This window comes from Balaenoptera borealis (assembly GCF_965194805.1).
Source record: "Balaenoptera borealis genome assembly, chromosome: 2".
In the NCBI taxonomy this organism is placed as follows: domain Eukaryota; kingdom Metazoa; phylum Chordata; class Mammalia; order Artiodactyla; family Balaenopteridae; genus Balaenoptera; species Balaenoptera borealis.
The window spans coordinates 89,180,705-89,198,261 of NC_138867.1; the positions used below are offsets into that span (position 1 = coordinate 89,180,705).

At 40.6% G+C, this 17,557-nt stretch overlaps 1 protein-coding gene across 5 annotated transcripts in view; it reads right to left on the reverse strand.

Annotated features, from left to right (window-relative positions):
- Positions 1-17,557, reverse strand: part of EFNA5 (ephrin A5) — a 277,269-nt gene that overhangs the window by 104,422 nt on the left and 155,290 nt on the right. The window contains exon 1 of one of the 5 annotated variants that reach the window (XM_082380120.1): positions 1-12,270. This exon is cut by the window's left edge and continues 23,967 nt beyond it. The exons of the other annotated variants lie outside the window; for them this stretch is intronic. The gene's annotated coding sequence lies outside the window, so the exon portion shown is untranslated. Of the gene's footprint in view, positions 12,271-17,557 lie in introns of those variants that run through there. 5 annotated transcript variants of the gene reach the window in all.

Sequence of the window (17,557 nt, forward strand, 5' to 3'; positions counted from 1 at the left end):
GTATTACAGGTGCCAACAAATACCTGCTGCATTTAATTCTAGAAAAATTACTCCCTATGCTGTGAGGCTGGAGAGACAAGCCAGCCGGCTACTGTACTGGATACAGCATTAGATGGGAAATGGACTTGGTGGGGATTAGGAGGCGTGATGCCTATGGAAGTATGGAAGTAGAAATCCAAGAGAGCCTAATAGTCCAATCGCCAGGTTTCAGGGTCTCTAACGTAAATGAATGTTTTGAGCCTGGGGTCCTACAAAAATGGTGGTATATTTAAAGTACAGATCTTGGGAGGAAGATTTGTTTTTCCCATGGGGTAGATGAGTTCTATGCTGACGATGTGACTTCTAGAGTGGCAATGGGACAAACAAAAGAAAATATACTATAGCTACAAGCAGCTACAAATACTAATTGTCGTATGCAAATTTGATCCCCCATCTTGGGATGTGGTTAAATTTTGATTGATTCACTAACTGATTCATTCATTTGTTCATTCTTTCATTTAATATTTACAAATTATTCACATTGTGTAAGGCAACGTTCTTTCCAAAGTTTATTCCAAAGTCTACTTGGATTTATTGTCTGTTTCACTTTGCCCTTTTTCAGTTACTCCCCAAAGGCAACGATGACGAGTGAGGTAAAGGAATGATGTAAATGTGCCTGTTTCTTCTATTGTGTTTGGGTCCCAAATATCTCTGGTTACTCACTATCAGGCAGGGTTTGCAGGGGCCTCTTCTTGTCGAAACATTGTTTTGAAAGCTATAGCTGTCAACGTGCAGTCCTACAGGCATCTAATTATTTTATGAATTATTTTATGAATTCCAAGTCAAAAGATCTTCTTAAGAAGAGCTCTCTCTCTCTCTCTCTCTCTCTCTCACACACACACACACACACACACACACACACACACACACACACACACAGTGATCTAGTTAAATTATATCCTTAAAAGAAATATTAAGAGTGAAAACAGAATCTCTCTCTTAAGAGATCATCTAATACTCAAACTTGAGGAACTCAGTCTTGAATATTCCAAAATAGAAAATGTATTTGAAACAGAATTCAAGGCATACATAACATGTTATCAATAACTTAAGCATTCTCATTGTTACTAACACATTCAATATGTCATTTAATCTATAGCAAACTCATGTATTGAACTAAACAAAATCTAAACCAAAGTTCAGATTTAAATTTGCCTTGGGTTAATTTTAAAAGAACATTGAAAATAAATAAATAAAAGAATACCTGAGAAAGCATTACTCCAATGTAAACTAAGAAGGTACCTAGAACTTATTTCATTGGACCCTGAAGCTTCTGAATATTTCTTGGTTGATCTGACTCACACCTACAACCCACAAGGTCTAACATCAATATTTCATTGCGGAAACTGAACATCAGCAGTTTTTCAAATCATTTATTTGTTACAAATGGAGAAAAAGCACACGCCCATGGCGAGGACCATGCCTTCCCAGTACATTCATTTTTAACCCACCCCACTCACACTTTGAATTAAACAATTATTCTTTCTCTATGAATTGCTTTACACTTGCCAAAAAAGAATCAGCAAGTCATTAATTTCAGAGGAAGTCGAGCATTTCTTGCTCCCTCACCCTACAGCAATGAGATGCCAGGGGGGCTGCAATGCTCACAAGAAGCTCAGTATGAACCCCAGTCACACAAACTCCGACGTGACATTATCTTAACCATTCCCGCAGTGATATGGTACCTTTCAGAGATGCTACTCATTATACATTTGGAAACAGGATGAGATGTCATTAACCCTTTTACTCAATCATCTTTAAAACCCACCTCCAAGAGAGCAAACTGGGCTTCATGCCTGCTTAAGGCTTAAGAACACATTTTACATTTATTCTCATTCAAGCCACATTTTGACATGATTTATGAACTAGGGAGCACAAGTGTTACCAGAATTCAGTTATAAAATGTACAGGGCCCCTTGGCTTTGTCACCATCGGGGACAGGACACATGCTGGGTTTTCCATGGCCCAGCCAAACTGCTTCCAGGTAGTTTAGATGACAAGGCTCTTCCTCTGGGCATATTAAAAATTATGAGATGAGATGTGCTCCAAGCAGCGCACTCTTAATTCTAACATTTTCTGTGGCAATACAAAAGGCTTCCACTATGTGCCCCTCCCCCACCTCGGGACTGTAATAAGGGAAGTCTGCAATTTTTATGGTTTTCTTTGTGTACCCACAAAACCTATGAATAAAGGTTTGCCACTTGAGGGGGGGAACTGGATAGCTGAGAGCAGAAGTGGGAAGGAGACATTTTTCACCGTGTAACCCTTTCATAGCTTTTCAATTCTGTACCACGTACACGTGTTCCACACTCGAAATTAAAAAACAACTTAATTTTAGAAGAGTAAATAAAAGCAAAAAAAAGCCCCCAAATTTCCTAATCTATGTTTAAAGGAAATCATCCATTCTTATAAAGTTATCAAAACTTAAAAAGACTTAGTAAAAAGCAAACCAGTATTCACAACCGATTTTATGAAAATGCTTCAAAGACTCTATACCTAAAACACTGCACTTAGGCAGACACTATTAAGAATCATATGTCATCCTTTTATTATGATTACTATTCAGCCAGAAAGATCATTACCTTCTTCAGTATTACAAAAGAGATTTTTAAAAGTAGATAATATGCTTTTAAAGCAAAGCATGCTATTTTTTCCTTTAACATATTACTGACAAATATTTAGCATTTCAAGCAAATATGTATTATTTTCTTTATTTATTGTGAGCATCTGATTCTCTTCAATATGACCCATATCACTCATTCTCACACACTGGGATCCCATTGGAGAAAGAAGCCACCTGTTTACGGTCCTCATAGAAGAAAATTAGGCTGAGGATAAGTCAGATCCCTCAATTTCACCCAGGAAGGAAATTAGCCTTAAGGCCTATTCTTGTGTTTGATTTTCAAATGGAGAGCCAAAAAGTGCTAAAAAACAATGAAGTCGAGATTTGAAGCCACCAGTTAGGGAAAAGTAAGTATATCCTATTTGTTACTAATGCCCCTCTGCAATAATTATTTTTATTTGTTCATTTTCTGGAGCAGACACAATAGTTTTGTCTTTACCTTTTACAACCAAACACTTTTTAGTAAACAGGAGATAAAAGACCAATAAAACCTCTGTTCTTGCTCCCTTTGGCCACCCCCTAAGGCCTGTTTTATCTCCAGAGTTGTTATCTGAAGTGAATTACTGATAAGAAAAATTAAAGGACTCAGAAGCTGAATGTGTAAGGTAATTTGCAGAGTGTTTCCCACACCTTGTTTCTGTTCAGCTGGGTCCCACCAAGAGTCATCACATTCCCACCAGCCAGCTCTGCAGGCACCGACAGCAAGTTGCCTAAGTAGAATGGTTCCCAGGCCCAAATTCCTTTTCCAAGAAGAAAAACCAGGTAAATAACAAGACTCTGAAAAATCAGTCGTACATTTACACTGCTCTTATTTGTATTTGCAAACTACTAAGTGGCAGGAGAATATGAACTTGTACTTTTAAAGGACCTTCATGTACCAAGAGATCATCTTTAATACCTACCTGCACATACTTTATGATGAGCTATCAGTTCTTTTTTGTGACTCCCTTGGTCATAACCGGTATACTCTGCCTTCCGCATAATATCAGTAGTGAGTACTTATTGAACGTAGGCACAGTTCTAAGCACTTTACAGGTATAAACTCATTAACTATTCAGCTCATACGATTACCATCCTCACCTCACAGACAAGGAAAACGGAGGCACAGACGCTTATCATTTTTATGATTCACTGACTCGGCACACATCCATGAATTCCTGATCTCTTACTATTATCCATTCTTAGTAAACAATCTCTAGAACGTGCAAAGTCTTGTGTCAGATATCTGAGAGGAATATGAGGAGGGGTGACAACACATGTTCTCAAGTAGTTGGGAACTTCTTGGCCCTCCTCGCCCTCAAAAAAGAAAAAGAAAAGAAAAAACATTAAGAAGAACATTTCCAAACATCCCTGGAAGCCAGGCTCTTCTAATACCCACAGCCTTCGGTATAAAATGGCTCCTGATTGGTGGTGTTGATTGGTTGCCGGGGCCAGGGTAGGCACAAGTGAATTCTAGGACAGGCTGTCAGGGCACAGGTGGTCTCTGTAGTCAAAGGCAGGGGGAGAGCCTTGGGCACGTCCAGTACTGGCCTGAGATGAGACCAAGAAGTCGCCCTCCTGATTGCCTGTCCACGTTTTTTTCTCTCCTTCCGCCAGCTCCCACACGATCGCCCCAATGTGAATTTTAAAAACAAGACAATAGTATTCCCCTCCGCAGCTCTTTGCCACAGACCAGATGAGGGGTTCTGGCTCCTATCAAGTTTCTGAGGTAATGTCTTTGTGAATTACTCCATTTTTAGGCTGCTTGCATCTCTCAACAGAGGATGATCATTTGGCTCAAAGAGGGGATTGTGAAGCCCTCATGACAACTATCTCCCACATGGGGTTCCTCCCACATTCCTTCTGCCCTCATGAAAACAGATCTGTGGCAGAAGAAACAAACATGGCTTTCCTGGGGAAATGTTGCCAACTCCTGCTCAAGACCACAGCCGATACAGCGTGTTTGGGGCTTGCTAAGCAATCAAGTGTACATACTTAAAGAATAACTGCAACTTCCTTAAGTGCCTGACCGATTCCTAGGGAGGAATACGCTGGGAAAGAAATCTGGGTCAGCAAACCTATGACAAAAACCAGATGGGGGTAGGGCTTTTGGCGTCTCCTTCTCACCCTGGGCCATAATCTCTCCTGCTGAAATAAAATGGGTTGGGGATAGTATCAAGTAGACACTTGGCGTGGTTGGCTCCTAGAAGCAAGTCATTCTTGGCTTTGTGCTAAACTCTGGGAAACGATCGATGTCCCCTGGGCTCCTCTGCGTGGCTCACTGCCTGCCTTCCTCCTCACCAGCTCTCCCACTGGCTCCAAGGAGAGATCTGTGGCTTTATAACCAGCTCCCCGAGGTTGCTTCCACTTAGTAAACCAGTTTGGACCTAGAAGTTGGTTAGTAAGTCGCCTTGGGTGAGAGTGGTATATGGGCTTACACATATCAAGAGCAAAGTGTTGGCCGTTTCTGTCTGTGGTGGTAGGCACACTTCTATCAGAGAACCGTTTATGTTCATGAGGGCAGATAAATCAACACACCTATACCTCCTAATTCATCTGCAGGAACAAAGGCACATGCTGCTGAAAACAGAAAAGGCAGGAGAGGGTAAGAGGCAGAGGCTGGGCAGGGGGGAGGTATTTTATAATGTTACAACGCTGGTACAGAATTCCTTTTGCAAACCATGTCTGGAAGGTAAAAGGACCCTCACATATCACTGGAGAAAATTACAGTCATGAAAAGACAGGTTGCCTAAACATAAAGTCTGCCAAAGTTCCTCTGAACAGGTAGAAAATCTGAAATGTGGTGGGATCTGGTTAAACGGGAACCTTTGCCTCAGGAAGGCCCTAAAGGCGGCATAGGTGTGTATCTGGTGTCTGCGTCTCACAGGCTACCTGGGGAGCATCTGATCTTAGCATCCTCTTCAATCAGACTCAGTTTATCTGAAACTATAGACCACTGAGTAGGGCCCACTCCATAATTTGCAGGGCATGGTACGAAATTAAGGGCCCCTTGTTCAAAAAGCAGGAAGAAAAGTGTCATTAAGTGCACTAAAATATAGAGCTTTTTCCTTTCTTCCATGGTCTCTCTCAATTTCTCATGATGCTTTTTATTTACTATTTAATGTTATGCTAAACAAAGAAAAACTGAAGTATTTAATTATTAGCATGCATTTTACCATTCATCTTTATATGGTTCAATGACGGTTTTAAATGCAAAAGGAATGGCATTTAACTTGTATGTGGAATCACCAAACAACACAACTTGCATATTGTAGTTCATACATGCATATGTATTTTGTCCTTACTAGGACAGTGGAAACACTTCATGTGGCTAACTCAACTGAAACTAACTCAACTTTAAAATCTTACTTCTTCATACATGCATATTCTACCAACATTCTATGGAAATGGGCAGCTGCCATAAAATGCTGACCTTGTACTCGCTTGGAGTCCCTGAACTCCCATACATCGCTGTCTGTGCTCATGGGACGCTGTGAACACTTTTTGCAAACTGTGCCCCAACAGGTGAACACACGTATTTTATGTACCACTTCCTCTGAGGCACATGCTCCACTTACAAAACGCTGGTTCAAAGATAAGACTAAGACTTGTGAGATGGTGACAGCAGAGCCTTAAACGGAGCATGGGGCCCTTCTGTGAGCGGACCCCTGGCCACTGTTGTGAGAGGGACAATTCCTGATCACCGGCCGACAGGATCAGGGCTCTCCAAGGATGTAGGTGTGATGGCAACGGAACACACTGTGGTAAGGCTGCAGGGGACTGACTGCCTATGGTGATTACCCTGTAAATTATCTGTTCACACAGTTTCCCTGGGGTGTGTGGTTGGGCATATAATTATATGGGGCTGTCCTCCTTAAGGAGGCTCTCAATATGGCCTAGCTGCTAGCCCAGGAAACAACCGAGATAATTATTTATAGCAGCCAAAGGAATGTATAATTTCTCTTACTGTGAGCTCTTCTTGGCCACTAGAAACAAACACATACTTTTCTCCCTTCTCTTGGTTTTCAATGTGCCATAACCAAACAGCAAGCTCACAGATTTTCGTTAGTCATTCTAAATCAACAAGGACCCCCAAAACATGCAGGAAGGTGTCAAAATAACAGAAGGCAAAGAAAGTTAAGTAATAAAAGAAATCCGGGGAGGGCTTCCCTGGTGGCGCAGTGGTTGAGAGTCTGCCTGCCAGTGCAGGGGACACGGGTTCGAGCCCTGGTCTGGGAAGATCCCACATGCCGCGGAGCAACTAGGCCCGTGAGCCACAACTACTGAGCCTGCGCGTCTGGAGCCTGTGCTCCGCAACAAGAGAGGCCGCGATAGTGAGAGGCCCGCGCACTGCGATGAAGAGTGGCCCCCGCTCGCCACAACTAGAGAAAGACCTCACACAGAAACGAAGACCCAACACAGCCATAAATAAATAAATAAATAAATAAAATTAAAAAAAAAAAAAAAAAAAAAAAGAAATCCGGGGCAAGTCAAACCTGCCCTCGATACTGTACCTAAATCCTCCACAACGGACAACAAGGAAGCTACACCTGATGTGGGCACTGCCCTGGGCACACTTCCCTCCCTCCTGCGCTCCGAAGAGCAGCGGGTTTCAACCAGTTTGAATTAGGGAGCCAAACTGCATCTGCAGCCAACAGCTGGAATTCAGCAACTGTTGTTAATCCACCTTAATTGCTTATTATTCTATCAGTTCTCATTTGTGCTTCTGTTATTCAAAGTGATTTTCCCTACACACACAACCAAGCATGGTTTTTGCAAGCTGTGGCCAAAGAATTCTTGTGTTTCAATCCTAGGGCTGTTACTGTTTTGTTTTGAAACGAAAACACGTCGACACTGGATTTAAAAAAACAATAAAGTTAGCAGCGATGCCCACAGATGGACTAACATTGGCCTGTATGTGCACAGAGATGCGGATATGAGCCACCTCTAAATGAGAACAAGGCTTCTTTTGGTGCTTTAATTAGAGTGGCAGTTAGCGTGATTGCTGTTTTCCCTAAACAATTCTTCTCCTCCTTGCTTTAAGGAGGGATTTTTCACTCCACCACTTTTATTGCACTAGTGAATAAATGAGATCCCAGGATTCCAGGGAGAAAAAAAATGACCAATATAAATGCATCAGGTGCAAATTACCAAGGTAAATAGGCCCATGGAGACTGTAAAGCTGGCAAGAGCAACTGGAATATCTGAGGGGGGGCAGCAGGAGAACGCCCACGGGTCACAGCCCCAGTTCTGCAGTGCACTGGGCAAGTTCAGCCCAGATCATCCATCCTGCAGCCTGCAGGAAGGAATCCACAGCACAAGGCAGTTGTGACTTGGCATTGACAATATTCTTACTAAAGCTTCAGTTGTCGCTTTTCTCTGACTCTTTTTAATTCTCCCAAATGCCACTCTGGGTAGCATCTCTCAAAGCAGATTCCCCCATCCAGGGAGACCACCACAATATAACCACCTCCATCTATAAATTGATCCCCAGTAATAATCTGTTTTGTGAGATTTTGCTTATAATCTACAGTAAGTCAAAACCAATGCAAATTTATCATTAGTAAGTATGATCCAAAGGGCATGAAGACTGATCTTTCATCTCTTCTGTACAAGGTGTGTGTGTGTATATATATATTATAAATATCCCCTAAGGAATGCATTTGTGGCTCTGCATAGTCTTCTCACCATAACACTTGACTGCAAAGTCCTTCTTATTCTCTAATGATTTTACCAGCATAAGCCTAGTCCCCTGTAAGTTTGGTACAAAGCAGAGACCTATCACATACTTGTCTCTTCCACAGTACCTCACTATTTACTGAACTGAATTCAATTTTCTCTAGATGAGGAGACAGGGCTCTGTATTAGCCTGGCCTTACGTCCACCTCGCACTGTCCTCACAAGGTGTGGCTGTCTTACCTCTTACCTTCTTCTGGGTCTATCCTGAAGGCATAGTTGTTAGTCTTATTTATCTCCCTATTTGTGTCATTGAATCAAGTCCCTTAAAAATTAGTCGGTTCTCTCCACAACAAGAGAAGCCACCGCAATGAGAAGCCCACACACCGCGACGAAGAGTAGCCCCCGCTCGCCACAACTAGAGAAAGTCCTCACGCAGCAACGAAGACCCAACGCAGCCAAAAATAAATAAATAAAATAAATAAATTTGTTTAAAAAAAAAAAAAAAACAACTAGGCTGCTCTGCCAGGACTAGAACATGAGACACTGCAGGCGACTGAACATATGTGCAAACTTGAGCTATATTATGACGAAGGTCTTTAACGGATATTTGCCTTGCCCTTAAATCACCCTGACTCTGTTTCTTCTCAGCAAGAGCTGAAAAAAAAATTTTTTTTTTTAAAGTGTTTCCTGGGAATGTTTCAGTGAGGACCATTCATCCTGGAGCCTGGAGGAAGAAACCTGTGAACCAGCGGGGAGAACTTACGTTGGAATAGCTTTTGTTTCGAACTCTTACTATTTATTCATATCCGGTATGGTCTTGGTTTTATGCCTCCTGTTTTAGGGTACGTACCAGGCTAGGTAAGGAAGTATTGTATGCATGATATAAACTAACATGAGGACGATTTCTACAAGCCTTCTTTGGCATATCCTTCAAGTGTCATTTCCTAAAGACCACAGACCCTTGTTAAAACCATTTATTCGTATGAGTTAAGCCTCGTTCACAGAAAGTGAATCAACTATATGATTTTTAAGTATCGTTTTCAAATAGTCCTTTGCTCATTCAGGATATTTCTTACTGTTTTCATACTATCAACTATATAACCAGCAAACTATAGCCTTTATCTGTAAATTAAGCCTCTTATTCAATTTGTAGAACAATTGTTATGTGGTTTGGTGATGATCTGCAGGAGTTTTAAATGCATTATATCCTGTTATATTAGAGATGACATGTAACTGCAAATATTATAGCTTATTAAATCAGCCTCACATTCATCAATTCAGTAGCAATGAATCAAATTGCCCTGATTAGCAAAGAAATTCCCAGAAACTATTTTTGCTCATTCAAGATTGGTGATTTTAATCCTTTAAAAAATATTATAGTTCAGTATTTTAGCACAGTCATTCACTATTTGTTTAAAAATTTTTAAACTGTAATAACATTTTAATACAGTCATTATTAACTAAAATTTTAGATATATACTATACACTACATTTCTGCTCTGGTACCTTAACCCTCACTTCGCTGAACCTGTGATGATTTTCATAACGAAAATTAAAGAATGCTGAGTTTGTATGTGAAAGATAGGGGTGGAGGAAACTACCCCACTTTAATTCATGGCATTAAAATTAAAAAAAGAGAACACGGCATCAAAATGATAGGTGACAACTACGTGAAAAAAAGTAGCAGATCTAGGATCTTGTGAGATTTTTTTTTTTTAATTAAATTTAACCTCTTTCTTGCCTTAAAGACAAGACCTGCAGCTGTGATACAATTCTACACTCCCCCCCCCACCCCAACCCTTAGAAGCTGAACTCAAGGAGGAATCCCCTATCTGATGGGTTTCTAAGATGACCCTGGGCACTTCCTACACAAGTCAGTTAATTACGCCAACCTGTAGCTGTTAGTGCCGAGACGTTGTTCCCTTTCCCCCAACACAGGACGGTAACCAATCCTCTCACTTCACTGATTTAATTTCTGTTTTCAAGCGCCTTGGCAATCCACGGCGCCTCCTTCCCTCACCTCCCTCCTCTGATTCTTTCAGAAAACGAGATGAAGCTAATGTATATTCATTTTCTCCATTTCCCCTCATGCCTCGTGTTTAGACCAGTCTCATCTTAGCCATGAGCTAACGATACCATCATCGTTTAGAAAGAACCGTCATCATAGCGCTGTCAGCATCAAAACTGTTCCTCAACATTTTAAATTTATCTAGCACATCTTCCCCATCTGATGCAAATGAACTAGCAATAATTTTAGCGGATTAGGCAGTGCTTTAAAGAATTGTGAGCCTGATCCTGAGGAGGTTTACACAGTACATTACAGAGCACAGCTGTATCCTGTTGTTTTGTCTGTGGGGCTTTTGACAGCACATGACTCTAGCTGCTGAAAAGCATGTACACGGGGTTGATATATACACACATACATACATACTCGGGACCTGTGGAGCAGAATGTGGCCGTGCTTTAAGTGTATCAAACTATGACTTCTAAACTCCTTTCCATCAAATGCCAGTAGAAGCACTTGATAAATGGATCCTAGGAGAGCACTTCTCATTGCCTCAGGATGGAATGGCTTGCAGGCATACGACACTCCATCAATATAGAGAGCTGGCAGATTGAAAGGCGGAGGGACTATCCCTGATACGGTGCATCTGCTTACTAACAGCAGCGGCGTTCCAATCCTCTTCCCATTCATCGCCTACAAAAACCACTCCTGAGAGGCACGCCAGTCAACAGATGGTCTCTGGCTAAGGTGTAATCAGGAGCAGCTTGCTAAATTTACCCAAAACAAATAGAATTATAGGCTTTTGCCCGAGTCTGAAATTGAATTGAGAACTTGGGTGGTAGATAATGGAAACTAAACTGGAGGAGCTCAGAACGCATCACAGCACGTTGGGAGAGGGCCGGCATGGGATGAAGTCTCTGCTCTGAGCTTCTCTATTCACTACCAGGTCATCTATTTCCAATAATCCCGTCTACCATGCAGGATGGTGTGCCCTCACTATCGAAGCTTCCAGAATTGGTACAATCATCACCAGCTAATGAAGACATCTGCCTTGATCAGATGTGCAGTGGACAGAATACTACCTGGTATTTTGACTATGTTTTGCCCAGTTACAACGCCTTACTTTTAGGATGACTGGAAAATGTCAACAGTTTTAACCATTCTTGCATTTAGGAGGTAAGGGCTAAATTAAGGGCTCTGAATAATCTTGATTTTCTGAGCACTGGTGTTCTTGAGTCTATCCCCAGAATTCCTCACTGTTTTGAATCATGCATTGCTTAGAATAATGGCAACATAAAGCCTTAGAAATTGCCTGAAAAAAAAAAGGCAGCATAAAATTAGAGTAAATCATTTAACCTACGCCTGGGTTTCACTGCCTACATAGTAAGAACTGTGCCACCCAGGCAAATCACTGTATAAGGATGCTGTAAAAATAAATGAGGCAAAATATGTAAAGACACTTAAGTTCCAAAGAGATAAGGTCTTAAAAGGTAAGGCCATTTTTAACCCAAACTATCAGCAGTCACCTTAAATATTATTAATGATTATGAGGATAATTTATCACCAGTGAAACTTGTTTACCCACTTAAAAAACTTAAAATCTCAGTGACAGCATGCATGCAACTACCTTTAAATGAATAATCAGAAAATTCTCCTCTTTCTTCATGATAAAAACACCACACTATGGAAAATTTTATTTTCATATATCAGTCAGGCTAACATTTTCAAACATCAGTTATATGAGAAGTGTCTCAAGAGTTTTCTGGTTTCTTTAGGTATTTTTGTTGTAACGAACCCTCTGCCATACAGGAAAGGAATCCCAAAAGAAAAGTGTTTCTTGTGGCAGGATGAAGGCATTTAGGGAGAGAATATTTTTTATTTTATTTTATTTTTTAAAACAAATTTATTTATTTATTTATTTGGGTTTTTTTTGACTGCGTTGGGTCTTTGTTGCTGAGCGCGGGCTTTCTCTCTATTTGCAGTGAGCGGGGGCTACTCTTTGTTGTGGTGCGCAGGCTTCTCACTGCGGTGGCTTCTCTTGTTGCAGAGCACGGGCTCTAGGCACACGGGCTTCAGTAGTTGTGGCACGCAGGCTCAGCAGTTGTGACTCGCAGGCTCTAGAGCGCAAGCTCAGTAGTTGTGGTGCACGAGCTTAGCTGCTCCGTGGCATGTGGGATCTTCCCGGACCAGGGCTCGAACCTTTGTCCCCTGCATTGGCAGGCGGATTCCCAACCACTGCACCACCAGGGAAGTCCCAAGGAGGACACATTTTTAGTTATGTGTTATAAAAAAGAACTAGATGCTAGACCTACCTTACTAAAATACATACCCTCTCTATAGGTAACTTTATAGTTACCTATCCTTCTCTTATCTTCTTATATAGAAATAGAAGATGAAATACAGAAAACAACCATACTTGAATAAAATAAAGTAAAACAAATGAATTACAGAAGTACACACAATTTGTATGCTTATAGGAATCAACATTTTGAGCAGCAGAATAATCTAATAAAAAGAGCACAGATACAGATACCTGATTACTACATAACCCTGGGCAAATCGTTTAAGTGCTCTGTGATTCAGTTTACCCATCTGTAAAATCAGTAGAGCAGGCTCCCTACCTATCCCCCCAACGTGTTTGGTGAGAGACCAGGAAAAAGTGTTGATGAAGCCTATTTAGACACCAAGCCTAAAAGGTTTGGCACACATTTGTGGAAATACAATTATAATGATTTTCATTACTATATTAGTAGACTCTGAATTTTAATTGCTAGGAATAATTCTTGCTATTTTATTTTTAAATGCTTCAAAAATATAGCTATAACAGAAAAACCTAACATACAATTATTAGTAAAATGATGGCTCTATAATATCATATTTATTATTCCATTATTGCTTCAATAATCTCTTATATGTTTTAAAAGTAGCCTGTGTTTTGTGTATTTTTAATTCAGTTTGTTCTGAAGAACTACTCTGACATTAATAATAAAAGGCCAAGTCCTGCAAAAAGAAAGCGCCCAATAAGGACTTGGCAATAATCTCAGTTTAAGGCAAAAATGTTATGAATTTTAACATGAGGGGCCTGTTACATACTAAGTAAATATTCCTAGTTTATAATTTGTGAAGCAGTAGACATTGTATATCTATGAGAAAAAATACTGCTCATTATATGAAAGGCAATTTTAAATAATATCAAATGATTTAACTTACAATGACTCAGGAGAGCTTCATGGCATGTTATTAATTTCATTAGAGAAGAAAGTGTATCCTGCACATAAGATGTGAAACTATGAAGGACACTGTGTACTGACTCTCCATGCAACAAATCTGCAAACACTGCCTATGGCATGCTGTATGAGAAATCTAGGCAGCTGGAAATCACAGTAGACAAGAAGTTTCAGGTCACTGATCTTAGAATTGGAAAATTTCCCCTAGTGAGCCAAAATGAACCCAGTGCATAGCATCAACACACACCCACTCCCTCCCACCCCCTCAAATAAGTAGCCTATCGCTGAGAGATATCATTAGAAAATGCAGCCTTCTGTAATAGATAAGGTGTGAATACATAACTAATTGATTGGTGGCAACGTTCAATCATTCAGTAAACATTCATAGAACACCGTCTATATGCATGGCACCTTGAGAATCAATAGTAAGAGATATAAAATAACTAATAATTATTAAGCATTTTCTATTCTAAATCCTTTACTTAATTTAACTCGTGTAACCCCCCCTCCTCCTTCCTAACTTTCTCTCTTCCTCTCTTCCCCTACCTTTTCCCACATTATCATTCCCATATTCCATTTGAGAAAACTGAAGTACTGAATGACTAAATAACTTTCCCAAATTGATAGAGCTAATAAGAGACAGAGGCAAGATTTGAACCCAGGCCTTCTGACCCCAGTCTGCACACCCAATCACTAGGCCATACTGCTGTAAAGGAGAACCGCGAAGGAGGCACAGGGAACACCCCCAGCTCTATGGCATTCGGGCTTAATAGCGCCGTTCCCACTGCCTGCAATGATTCGCCGGCCCCTTGAACCCTCCCCAGATCTCCCTCAGGAACAGCTGTCCACTCCCTCCTCTGGTCTATCAAGGTGCCTTGTACATATTCCAATATTTGCACTTCTCAGATCTCTAACTGTAACTACTTGCCTGAATATTTGACCGTTTTATGTTTGGGGCCTGGCCTAGAATCCAGCATCCAATTGGTGCAGTTACTAAAAGATTAACCTGTTCTTAGAACATGGCAGCTTAGCAGGAGAAACAGCCCAAAATCTACTGGTATAAATGTCTGTGCTTGTTAAAGGCAGCATGTGATAATGATAAATAAGAATAAGGGTTACGGCAGCGCAGGTTGCCAAATTATGGATTGGGGTGAAGATGGGGCTTGAAACTGACTCCGTCTAGCCTTAAAGAATGGGAATGAGTCTGATAATTGGAGGAGAAGAGAGGTAGTCTGGGGGGCAGAGGAGCAGGGGCAATGGCGTAGAGAAGGGATTGCCTGAGGCATGTCGAGGTGGGTCAGGCAGACCCATCTGCAAACAGACATGGCATATTCAAGGGGGACTCAGTGCAAGGAAAAGTGAGGAAGGCAGGCTGACGGCCAGAATGTGTATCCAGTCCCTTTAATGCCAAGCTGAGAAGCCTCAAGTGTATCCTCTGGGGCACTGAAGAGTTTCGAGCTTGAGAGTAACATGACCAGAAGAGCAAGATAGGAAAAACAGTTTGCGTTGCAGGAAAGACAAAAGTGAATGTTGAAAAATATGAAAAATCTAGTTTTTAAGGGTGCAATCTACTCAGAATTTCTTTAGTAAGAAAAAAGGCAGCTGCTACATTCATCACTTGCTGAAATATCCCAACTTTCTCCACCAAGCAAGTTACTATAACCAGTAGTTTCTTTTCTTTTTTCTGGTTGTTTTTTGTTTTTTTTAATTTTTATTGGGGTATAGTTGATTTACAGTGTTGTGTTAGTAACCACTAGTTTTTAATGTAAGTAAAAATTAATTTAACACTCATTGCTGCCTTTTTATCCTATGTACTAAGGATACAGAAATGATACCATTACTTTTAGGGATAAGAATCTCAATTTTTGAAAAGGAACAGAATATGGAATAAAGAAGAAATTCATAGGGGCTTCTCTGGTGGCGCAGTGGTTGAGAATCTGCCTGCCAATGCAGGGGACACGGGTTCGAGCCCTGGTCTGGGAAGATCCCACATGCCGCGGAGCAACTGGGCCCGTGAGCCACAACTACTGAGCCTGCGCGTCTGGAGCCTGTGCTCCGCAACAAGAGAGGCCACGACAGTGAGAGGCCCGCGCACTGCGATGAAGAGTGGCCCCCGCTCGCCGCAACTAGAGAAAGCCCTCGCACAGAAACGAAGACCCAACACAGCCAAAATTAAAATAAATAAATAATTTTTAAAAAAATTCATAAAAATGATCACAGATTTGTTTGCAAAGGTCAGCAAAGGAAAACTACTATTCTTCTATAATATAAACTGTCAAAAGAAAAAAATACATTTGTTCAACGACAAATTATACAATCAGAGAATAGGAAAGGACATTAGAAGAAATTTAATCCCACAGCATTTTACAGATGATTAAATTGAGAGGACCAGAGAAGTTAAGCAATCAGCCCCAGGTCACACAGAAGGTTGCTAGTATTATATGGAATACAAATCTAGTCTCCAAACTCTGCTTTGCCTCTGCCATCTTATATAGATATAAACGTGAGTACACTATAAAAATAATTTCTAGTACATTTTGACACAAAACAAATTTTAACTCTTTAATAATATCTACATGAACTTTAAAAGATTAAAACAATAGGGCTAATGAAAATGGAACATTCATTCATTCATTCAGCAGCCTATATAACAAAGAACCTAGGCAGATAATGTGGGGATGGAGGAAGGTTCAGATATAAATAAGGAAAGATGCCAAGCCCTACTCCCTAGAGATTCACAGTCTCTGAGATGTGTTATAAGTGTAAAATACACACCAGATTTTGAAGACAGTACAAAAAAATGTAAAACACCTTATTAATATTTTATATTGATTAGGTGGTAAAATAATATTTTGGATACACTGGTTTAAACATAAAAATAATTTTACCTCCCTTTTTTTGTACTTGAAACTTAAAGTCACATATGCAGTTCACATTATATTTCCACTGGACAAAGTTGCTCTAGAGAAACAGCAAGGAGATTAGCCAGCTGTGGGCTCTGGCCTGCCCAGGAAGGCCAGGAAAGAAGACAAGATGTAATCTAACCATTATAGAGATAAGGATCTTAAGAGAAAAAAGAGACTAGTCTTCAAGGCATTATGTTATCTCACAGGAAAAAATTTGGGGAGTTACGCATGGGAAAGGAATCTCTCCCATCATCTTTGGAACTTCACAATATAATGCCTTTGGGCAAATCAGATCACCTCCCTCCTCCCACTGAACTAAACGTGCAGTTTATCTTTCTGTTTGTTCTCTGTGGAACCATGAGCCAAGTGAAGTGCACACGGATGGCTTCTTAGAACCGAAAGCATGCCTGTCCTTATGTTAGAAAAGCAACCACCTTCAGTGACCACAGTTACAATGGGAACATCCTAGGTCCTCATTCAGGAGGTCACCAGATTACAGAAGCAGCTCTCTGGATAATTAAGCACAATACTACACACACACACACACACACACACACACACACACTAGAGATATCATCACAGAGTTGTTAGGTATTATTTAAAAAGAGACACAGGCCCCAAATCGAATTACTTATGCTAAGCCCACACCACCAAACCAAGACTTAATACCTAACCTAATCACAGTTTCAACCTCCCCCAGGAAAGTAACATTAACCAGTCAGTCTGGAATTTCCTAGTCAGCACTAGTGAGGTAATCTACCTAATAGACCCCTTTTGTCCCTTAAGGGAAGGTAGGGAACCTTGCCTGAAACAATCCACTCTTTCCTCGTCCCTCCCCAGTTTCTCCCTATAAAAGTCTTCCATTTCGTACAGCGCCTCGGAGCTCCTTTCTATTTCCCAGGTGGGATGCTGCCCAATTTATAAACCATTGAATAAAGCCAATTAGGTCTTTAAATTTACTCAGTTGAATTTTGTTTTTTTTTTTTTACACTTTAAACAGACACTATTTCCATTCATGTCTTATGCTGCATAGTTTCTTCAACTTCATAATATGCTTTTTAAATATAAATGTGGGATTCACCTAAATTATGCCAACCTT